A 9,004-nucleotide genomic window follows, 5' to 3' on the forward strand; every position below is an offset into this window, starting at 1 on the left:
CGCCTTCGACTGTCGCCCGATCCACTATGCACCGGCCCCTTATGATCCCTCCTGCAGGTGGTGAGCCCACAGGAGGGCGGCCCCACGTCGCTCTTTCGGGCTGAGCCCGGCCGGGCCCCATGGGGGAAGGCCCGGCCACCAGGCGCTCGCATACGAGCCCCAACCCCGGGCCTGGCTCCAGGGTGGGGCCCCGGCTGCGCCATGCCGGGCGACGTCTCGGCCCTTGTTTTTAATTTTTTCATAATGGGCTTGTGAACTGCTCTTAGTCTGGCCCGTCACCAAGGACCTGTTTGCCTTGGGAGGCCCTACCAGGGGCATAAAGCCCCGGACAACATAGCTCCTAGGATCATTCAGGTACTCAAACCCCTCCACCACGATAAGGTGACAGTTCAAGGAGGGGGGTGACAGTTCAAGGAGGGGTATATATATATTTATCCTGGAACACAATTCCTGTCATGAAACATAGTCCTAACCCCCTAACCCTAACCTAACCCTACCAAAGAGGGAAATGATAGGTAAATAACTAGCACCAAACCCTGCATTTAAACATAAACTTGACATAAACTTTAAGCTTGTCACTGAAATATGATTTGTTGATTGGAATGCAGGATTAACAATGTTATAAATATCCAGAAACAGTCTTGTTGAAATCACCTTCACCTGTAAATGTATGGAACTGTAAGGCAGTGTCATCTGATAAACCGCTTCAAGTGACCCTGATATTCTAAATTATTATAAATAAAATACTCACTTTGTCTTTCATTTTTGCTAAATATTGACTTAAATATTGAATATTATCTGTATCATATATGTCCTGTCCTATGACCTGTCAGTATATTAATTGAGATATGCATTTAAGAGTAGGCTAAATGAATGACAAATCAGCAAAACCTGCTATGAGAACATTTTATTGTTATTTTGAAGCCAATTATTTTATCCCTTGCTAGAATATATATATATATATATATATATATATATATATATATATATATATATATATATATATATAAAACAATAATAATATATATATATATATATATATATATATATATATATATATATATATATATATATATATATATATAAAATCAACTGGTTCGAGTTCCTATTTCCGGCCCTTTAAATTTAAAAAATAGCCGCGGAAAAGGCGCCCAACAGACGGAGCTGCAGAGGAGGATTATTGTCTGGAGATTTGACGGTGGAAAACGGCAAAGAAAGTTAAGGTAAGATTTAATAAAAAAAATATTGCTTCGTTTTGGGGATTGCTTCGTTATATTCAGTTGGAGTAACTTACTGCATGTGATATTAAAACGTTAGCTAATGAAAGCTACAATTGTTAGCTATCAAACATTAGTTATTTTGTCAATTCAAAACTTTTGCCATTGCCTGAAGGATTTTGTAAGTGACATAACGTTTGCAATTCAAGTTGATTATCGTTAGTTCACCTCTCTTTCATACATTTGTCACGTGATTTTTGATAATTACTAACTGCTAAATAAATGGTGATAAAATATTAATATCTGTCTGTTTCATTGCTGTACTAACGTTAGTCTATGCGGCTCTCACGTGACAAAAGTATGAACAAGGCCTAACATTACCAGAATAACCAAAATGAATCATCTGTTTCTCATAATTTGTTATTTTGCCTGCAATATGTATAGTTTTTATTATCATTATTTTATTATTTATTTTAAATATGAAGTTGTTATCAAACTTTGCGCTACTTGAGGTGATTGCTAAATGATTTAAATATCCAAGTCAGTAAAATGATCTGATCTTCCCATCACTAACGTTACAAAGAAGTCCTTCGAACTGAAAATCACATTGTCTTCTGCTGAAAAAAAAGCATAGACCAGCATGATTTCACTTTCACTCACTGTATACCAACCTGCAGTCAGTTCTGTATGGTCAACGTATTATCCCAATTATAATGTTATAATTATAATGTATAATTTGAAATTCATCTATGTATAAATTTGACATTAAACTGCACTAACTAGTTGTATTACAGAAACAACAGGATCACAGAGCAAGCGAGTAAGCTGTAGAATCCCACTTCAACAGATGGCTTCAAATTGCAAGTGAGACAGAGGGAGAAGAGAAAAGGAGTAACGAAAATGGACACGCAAGTAATTTACACGGTCTATATTACTAATTGTTTGTAATCATTTGGAGTAAATCCGGGACTACACTTCACTTCACTTGTTAGGTCTATCTCATCTATTTCATCTTTGTTAATAAAAATTAGAAGAAATATGCAATAAAAAACAGTAATAGAAACTGTATGTATATATATATATATATATATATTTTAGGGATGCAACAATACAGTTAGTCCACGGTTCAATACATAACCTTACTTTGGTTTTTAACCACGGTTTTCCGGTTCGGTTCGGGTTTTTTTTTGATCTTCTATTCTTAGGTGACAGGAACAGAAAAAGGTTAAGGAGAAAATGGTTTTTATTGCAATACTCTTTCTTTATTTTACTTAAAAGACTTGAAAACCCTTACTTAAACTTAAAACTTTACATAAAAAAATGTATACACATTCCCAGTGTATTGTATTAAATAAAATAAATATATATAAAGATTTACAGTGGCAGCTCAGAGATGTACAGTAGCATTTAAGTATGAAATTGAATGAATAAATGTAGAGTGTAAACGTAAATGCGGGTAAACACCCTTAACTTTAGTGCATATGATTGGATATTTGCTCAAATCAGCGCATAGACTCAGGCAAACCATTAAAAAAAGAGCAGAATAAATAAAGAGGAATATTCAAGGGGGTAATCTAGCGCTCGGAAAGCGTTCCACCCATAGGGTGTTTAAATATTTTCTCCCGTTGCTTTTGGCTCACTATGGGCTTCTCCCCATTCTTCCCCCTTGACTTGATCAGACCATTGCTAACCAAGCCATCACCTGCTGTTAGCATCCCATTGACTCCCATTCATTTTTGCATCTTTGACAGTGAATAACTTTACATCTGAGGCGTTTAAAGACTCAATTTGTCCATTGTTTATTTCTAAAGAAACTCGACAATGTATAAAAGGCTCCGTTACCTTGTATCTTACACTATCGCCCCGCAGAAGCTGTTTTTGTAAAAATAGGCTAACTATTGCGTCATAACCAACGCGACTCTGTCGCACAGTTGAGAAATGACCGTATAGACCTGAGGAGACGCTCGCAGGCAATCTTTACTGTCTATGAGGCAGTCGGGGGGACGTGGAGACATAAAGTCTGATAAAGTCAAGGGAGAAGAATGGGGAGAAGCCCATAGAGAACCAAAAGCAATGGGAGAAAATATTTAAACAACGTGATTCAGATTTCACTTTCCACAACTACTAGAAGACTCACAGCTGTCAGACAGGAGGCTCACGTCACATCTACATCGTCAAGCTCAGTCTGAGCCTGCGTAGTTCGCTCAGCCATCAGGAAGTGAGTGCCTCTGATTGGCCTCATTTTTCCGCCGTTGAAGTCAATGGGATAGCTCTGTCCATTTCTTTTACTGTCTACGGGAATATTTCAAATGGGGGGAAATGGAAATAAATAATTAAATGCAAAACCGAAAAAACACAATTCACCAGCGCATATTGAACCATGAATGCGTACCTAACGGTTCAATATTATATTGAGTATTGTGGCATCCCTAATATATATATATACAGCTCTGAAAAAAATTAAGAGACCACTGCAAAAAAACTAGTCCTCAGAGTTGGGGAACATTGTCAGAGCAGAAGGAAGCATGTTTTCTTCTACACTCTAAACACGCTGGGTTAATAACAACCCAAGTTGGGTTGAAAATGGACAAACCCAGAAATTGGGTTGTTTGAACCCAGTGAATGGACCTTTTCAAACAACTCAATGTGTGGGTTTGTCCATTTTCAACCCAACTTGGGTTGTTATTAACCCAGCATTTTTTAGACTGTAGGACAACCTTGTACGTGGTTTAATTCATGCGTCCTTCACAAAGACAAGTCTGCCCAATTCAAGCATTGCTGAAGCACTCCCAGATCATCACCGATCCTCCACCAAGTTTCACAGTGGGTATGAGACACTGTGGCTTGTAGGCCTCTCCAGGTCTCCATCTAACCATCAGAAGACCATGTGTTAGACAAAGCTGAAAATTGGACTCATCAGAGAAGATGACCATACTCCAGTTCTCTACAGTCCAATCCTTATGGTCTCTTGCAAACCTCAGCCTGGCTCTTCTTTGCTTCTCATCGATGAAGGGCTTTTTTCTAGCTTTCCACAACTTCAGCCCTGTCCACTGGGAGCCTGTTTCGAACTGTCCTCGCCGTGAACTTCACCCCAGCTGCCTTTTGCCATTCTTTTTGTAGGTCACCTGAGGTCATCCTATGGTTGTTGAGTGACATTCGAATGAGTTGGTGGTCATTCCAGTCAGTGTAGAGTCGTTTTCGCCCTCTGCCAGTCTGTAACTTTGTTGTCCCCAATGTCTGCTGCCTGACCTTGTTCTTATGAACCGCCGTCTTTAAAATTTTAAGGATGGAAGCAACCCGACGCTCACTGTATCCCTATGCCAGTAAAGCCAGAATATACTTGTAGGCTTCCATACTTGTAGAGATGCTGATTTAAGAAAAAAATTGCAGTGGTCTCTTAATTTTTTTTTCTCCCAGAGCTGTATATATATTGTAGTGTTTTACTTATCTAAACTTTTTAGGGAAGAAAAACAAATAATCAAATAAAATAAAAATCAATGTTTAGTCTTTAGTGTGTTTATTACAAATGAATTGATCATTATTAAAGCTACAAATGTAGTTCAGTTAAGAACAGTGAGTGATTACCTTTTTTCTTTTATTGTTTCATTAACATAAATATAAAGACCTAATTCACAGATCTAATATAATGTTAGACATCATTTCCCCAACTGCTCCCCAAATGTTCACTTAAAACTGCATTAAGTTAGCCTGACAAGCCAGAGCCACATCAGGAAGTTAGCTCTGGGAACTCACCATTGACAGGGCTCAGTCCGAGGGGCGGGATAAACGGTTGTCTTTCAAACTACCTCTGCACGCGATAGGATAGCGCTACAACCAACCTTCTCGGAACCTTCTCTGCCGTCATTATGTTAAGCCCCGCCCACTGGCTCTACACACAATGTGTTTGGCCTGACCAGAGTTTGGTTTTTACAGCTCAGAAGTGTATTTAGAGTTGCTAGACTAAACTCATGGCAAATTAGATTTGCTGCCGCTAGGGTGCGTCTAGATTTGTAAAATAGCATTATGTAACATTTGCAGTAAGATATCCCAAAACCACTAGGCCAATACTACATATTTTGTTCAGTTGAGAACCTTCAATATCCCAAATGTTTCCAACTATTTGTAAATCGTGAGAAAATTGCTATTTTAACTAAGGAACCGGGACGTGTGAGGGCGTCGCCTAACGATGTCATCATATCTCTTAACCCTCGGTTTCTGGTTTTATTCTGCTGATGCGCTTTACTCCGACTGTAGTGTTAACAAGTGTCACAGCAGCCGCTGAGTGAACGCACAGAGTAACGTCATAACATAATTTAAAACTCACTCAAATGTGTTATATGATAAACAGAGCTGCGTTACCTCATACTCATTACCAGAAAAGCAGAAATAGTGCCGGCGACTATGGCATAATCAAAGTTTTTCGCGCTGCTCGTGAGGCTTGTGTTGTTCATCTCATTAACAATCACTCCAGCAGCCTTGCTCAGCTCCACAACACTCGCTCCTGCTCTGCTTCACACTGCAGTAACGTTAATAGGGATGTAATGATAAATTGTTATATCGCATTAATAAAATGTGACTATATGTATCGTTGATGGAAACGATATGATTTGCAATATAGTTGTTTTATCCAAGGCTCAACTTGCTGTAGTAAACCTATTTATAAGGTACAATTTACCCAGGCACAAATTTACAAATGTACCTCAAATGTAAATTCTGTCATAATTCTCACCATAATGTCGTTTTTCGTTTAACTTCCAAACACAAATGAAGATATTCTTTATGAAACCCATTTTAAAGTCCATTACTCTCAAACTTAAACGATGCAAAAAATAAAGTAATCAAGTGGTCTAATCCAAATCTTTTGAAATCTTCAAGTCTTCTGAATAGACACAATGGCTTTATGTGGTGAAAATATTTAAAGCTACACTGTGTGATAATTTCCCCCATCTAGTGGTGAAAAGGTATTTGACCAACCAGTGATTATTAGTTTCTGTTCCTCTCAATTCCGATTTTGTTTTAACTCCTACAGTGGCCAATTTAGTCCAAGATTAACATGGCATCCAGTTCAACCTCGTCCATGAGTGCCATCGAGTGTTAAAAAGCGAAAGGCGAAGCTTGAATTTACGGGTATGTCCCTCTTTGGCTAATGTACTTTCAAGATGGAGGGGCAACATGACGACCGGCATTCGAACCCCTCACCCGTATGTATTTTCAATGGTATATTATAAACTTACGAGAATACTTTATTACTTGAAAGAAGTGCATTACATCACATTACATACATTAATTAGCACATATTTTTGAAAGAACTAAATGTTTTTACCTAAGAATAAACTAAAAACGTTACACAGTGTAGCTTTAACACAGTGAACATTCTGTAGTAAACACAGACGTTCAAATGATTGCGTGACGTGCGAAAACAACATGAAAGTGAGGTAAAATTCTTGGATGAGCTAAACATTTACAGTTTGAGAGCGGCCATTTTGACACACTTTCTTGCGATTAGAACTGTGCTAGAACATTGATTGCATTGATCATCTGAAATGCATGCACTGCTGAAATGACCCTCTTCAAAGTGAGAGCGCAAACATTATTTAAAGTGGCACTCCTCCAAAGTCAAAGTGCAAACACCATTTAAAGCGGCAATCCTTAGTGAAAGCGCAAACATAATTTAAATCACCAGATCACATTTAGTTTTAGTAGTATGATTATTCAAAGCAGTTTAGATGGTTCATTCTTATACTGCATTAATAGCAGGAACAGCAGGACATAGCGAGCATGAGCAATGCTGCCTGCATTGAAAGTGCGAGTAATTCGTCAGGGATTTTTGTTTTTTAATTTACAGAGTTTCAGTGACACTATTACATTAATAATCTCATTACATAGAATCATACAATGACAAAACATAATGTTAAATATAATTAATAATAATGCAATGGGGGAATATTTGTGGGTCCTGATAATAATACACAAATAATAATATAATAACAATAAAAAAGTACAAAATAAAAATAAAAACTTTATTTCGGCTTATCGGGATACATATCGTATCGGGATACATATCGTGTCGGGAGTTCAGTATCGAGATACATATTTAATCGTGACACGAGTGTATCGTTACACCCCTAAACGTTAATAATCACTTCCATGAACATGATTTCTGAGTCCTATCCCGATTTTTTTCCTACCGGCTGTGAGGTGAAGACCACATGTCCCAAGATCTTTCCCAAAACTGACCTGATTGTCGCTTGTGCAGATTAATATTAAGATCTGTTTGATCTTTCTGAATTGTAGAAATTAACCAAATGATACAAGGATCAGCAGTTGTTTCTGCACTGAAAGTAAATCCAGACACGATTAAAATCAACGTTTGGGAAGCCAAATTTTCAGTATTTTTTGCACAAAATAATAAATCATGTCAATAAAACCCTAATTTTAGTGTTTAGGATGTTATAATCTATATACATAAAAGTGACATACACATTTTTATATAAATATGGCAGCGATAAGGTACAGTAATGGTTTTATTTGGTGTATTCTTTGCTAACAATCTTTCATTCTTATCCCGAGGTTACCATTGTCAGCTGGATCTGCTCCAAATCCAGATCAGATGGTGGACCTGCACCTAGACATCAACGCAGCCCTAAATGTCAACAGATAACATGTCAACTAGACAACTCCTAGAGACGGATCCCCTGTGAGGAACTTGCTAACAGCCATCAACACAGATCCTCTGTCCTCTGCACAGACCCCTAAGGCCAGCTTCAACTCCATGTCGGCATGTTGTATCCTGATCTTCAAGCTGGTGGATCTAGATGAAATATTCTGAATTATTGCAATCCATAGTCTGACTTGTAATGCAGCCTGAATCATATTCACACCATGTTCGTTGGCCAGAGACAACTGGTCCCCCAACTCAGCCTGGTTTCTACCAAGGGTTTTTTCTTCTCCATTTCTGTCACCTGATGGATTTTGGGTTCCTTGCCACTGTCGCCTTAGGCTTGCTTAGTTTGGGACGCTTAATATTCTACAATAGGGGTGGGCTATATACTGGTAGATATGATTAACTGGTAGAAATGTATCAACTGCTACTGATTTTGGACCATCATCTCTATCGTAGTTACGTTGCTGTTCTGCTTGTGTGGTAATGAAATCTTATCATCTGCCTGCATTTTTAAGCATTATGGTTAAAAAACAAGGGATTTTAAACTGCTAAAGTGCAGTAAGCAGTGAAAGACACCTCATTTGACGACATGTGCACGCTGTCAGAGAGACTGTTTCTAAGCACAATTTTTTTGTATCATTGGCAGCAAGAATTACAAAATGTCTATGGTATTTCTTAGGGATGCACCGAAATGAAATTCTTGGCCGAAGCCGAATAATAATGAAATTCTTGGCCGAAGGCCGAATACCGAACGCGGTGTTTTGCATTTTTTCCATTTATTTGGCAATTTTTTTACCATTACAATATTTAAATAGTAAAAATGTTTTTTTTTTTTTTGCTATTTTGTGTTGCTTTTCAGAGAAATAAATCAAATAACAAAAATACAATTTCAAAATATTTATTTAACACTGAACATTTTTTTTAACATTCCAGCAGATATTATACAAACTAAGCACAACATAACTTAAAATAAATAATTAGTAAAATAAAAAAAATATTTTTATTTGGCCATCTTTGAAGCCCCCCTTCTTGAATAGCCTATGTTAGGCCTATAACTGACTGCTGAAAAAATTTAACTCTGTATGTCTACAACTACAATTGAATAGTGCAAAAAATGTGGATG

At 37.6% G+C, this 9,004-nt stretch overlaps 1 long non-coding RNA gene across 1 annotated transcript; it reads left to right on the forward strand.

Annotated features, from left to right (window-relative positions):
• The first annotated feature begins 1,114 nt into the window (after positions 1–1,114).
• Positions 1,115–8,550, forward strand: LOC137046781 (uncharacterized). Its single transcript, XR_010899072.1, has 3 exons — positions 1,115–1,223; positions 2,012–2,129; positions 7,788–8,550. It is a non-coding gene; the product is annotated as an uncharacterized lncRNA (long non-coding RNA).
• Positions 8,551–9,004: the final 454 nt, after the last annotated feature.

The sequence above is a fragment of the Pseudorasbora parva genome, chromosome 18 (genome assembly GCF_024679245.1).
Source record: "Pseudorasbora parva isolate DD20220531a chromosome 18, ASM2467924v1, whole genome shotgun sequence".
Lineage (NCBI taxonomy): Eukaryota > Metazoa > Chordata > Actinopteri > Cypriniformes > Gobionidae > Pseudorasbora > Pseudorasbora parva.